We start from the raw sequence: 1,801 nt of genomic DNA on the forward strand, positions 1-1,801 counted from the left end.
TAGCTTCAAAAACATCATTAGTTAACCCATGGGTCTGTAACCTGCGGCTCCAGAGCCACATTTGACCCTTTTATCCTTCCACTGTGCCTCTCTTAAAGAAAAATATATATTTATATCTTTATTTTAAGGGTAACTGTAAAGTGAAAAAAAAAATAACTCAAACTTTATTCAAATCATTCACAAACAGTTGAAGGAAAATTTGTATCACAAGTCAAACTAAAACATTTTCACAGTTTTTTGCATGCCGTGTGCCACTGAAAATCAATAGGAGGTCAGTAAGCACTTTTACTAGGCAGATTTTCTATTTTTGCACTAATGGGAAGATTTTAAGGGCTCCTTATGGTGCACAAATACGGAAAGGGTCACTTAATTAGCTCTGATTTAGTTTCTGTTCTTTATCTTTATACATTTCTGGCAGAGATGCACTAGTTATAGTAAAATACTGTTTTGTTTTGGAAATTTGCTGCATTGATATGACTTTATGTGAAACGGTGTCTTTTATTTTGAAAGGGAGTCAAACGAACTTATGTCAAAAGTCAAAACCTATTTTATATTTTTTTTAAAAAGGTAGTTTTCTCTTTATGTTGATGTTTCATATATGTAGAAAAAATAAAAGCAGATAATTTATATGTAATATATTATTATCATAAATACAAAGTCATGTTTTATTTTTTAAACCGAAATGGCTCTTTAAATATTGAAGCTTGCAGAATCCTGAGCTAACCTGATCACTTATTTTGTCCACTATTATTTTACAGTGTTTGGACCCAACACAGCCCTCGTAAAAGACAAAACCAAAAAGCATCAGAAACAGAAGTAAGACCGAGCAGAGAGCGATTCTCTGCAGTCTGAACAAACAACTCATGGACGGCAGGCGTTCTTTGATGGTCCGTTTATATTTTTTTGGAGCAGATGCAATCTGTTTGAGGCAATAGAAAGATTCACAATTCTCTTTTGCAAACACATTTGGTCTAGCAACAGAAAGGTCACTGACTTTTTTAAAACTTCATACAGGTGTTATAGTCAGGTTTTACTGCCTAAGGATCACAAAGACATACAGAACGTTGTCAGTTTCCAGATGCTTACTAACAAATACAGCACATCTGTTTCTCTTTTTTTAAAGTTTTCTCAAAATTCTGTGTATGTTTGTGGGGAACAGCTGCATTATGAGTTTCCAAGCATCGTATGATGACCTCTAGGGCTTCTAAACAGCAGTGGATAGGGGAGGGGGGGTCAGGGTCTGTTGTCACCGTTGAGTCTTTCACGCGTTCATGTGTGCAGATTTAGACACTAATCGGGTTTTCATCAGTTATGGGTCAACTTTCAGCAGGTTTTTGTCATCAAAGCAGCAGAAACCAGTTCGGTTCAAATACTTGTCATGGTTGTAGCACCGATTTGGACTGTGACAACGGGAGTCCCTGGGCCCTGGTCTACTCTACTGCACATAGCAACAACATTACTACACAAACTTGACGAATTTGGTGTGTCAACCAGAAAAGAAGATGTGAACAAACTTTCTACATGTACCTGTTGTTTCATTTTTTTGTCTTTTCCCATAATGTTGCTGCTATAAGTGACATCCACATCAGCACATAAAAAGTATATATTTATTTATATTTATATAATATATATCCATACTCTATTAACAGATTTGTCTACCGTGAAGTTAAGAATTACCATCTGCCTCTCGGAAATCTTTTGTACCTCAAACATTGATTATTTTACAACACAAAAATCAACTAATTTTGTACAACTTTCAAGAAAGTGAGGCACCACCTGGCACTATTGTCCCTCTGGATGA

General features: G+C 35.6%; 1 protein-coding gene across 1 annotated transcript in view; it reads right to left on the reverse strand.

Annotated features, from left to right (window-relative positions):
* Window positions 1-877: 877 nt before the first annotated feature.
* Window positions 878-1,801, reverse strand: part of ctnnd2b (catenin (cadherin-associated protein), delta 2b) — a 181,650-nt gene continuing 180,726 nt past the window's right edge. Inside the window, exon 25 of the mRNA XM_036216505.1 lies at window positions 878-1,801. This exon is cut by the window's right edge and continues 1,460 nt beyond it. The gene's annotated coding sequence lies outside the window, so the exon portion shown is untranslated.

This window comes from Oryzias melastigma, linkage group LG17 (assembly GCF_002922805.2).
Source record: "Oryzias melastigma strain HK-1 linkage group LG17, ASM292280v2, whole genome shotgun sequence".
NCBI lineage: Eukaryota > Metazoa > Chordata > Actinopteri > Beloniformes > Adrianichthyidae > Oryzias > Oryzias melastigma.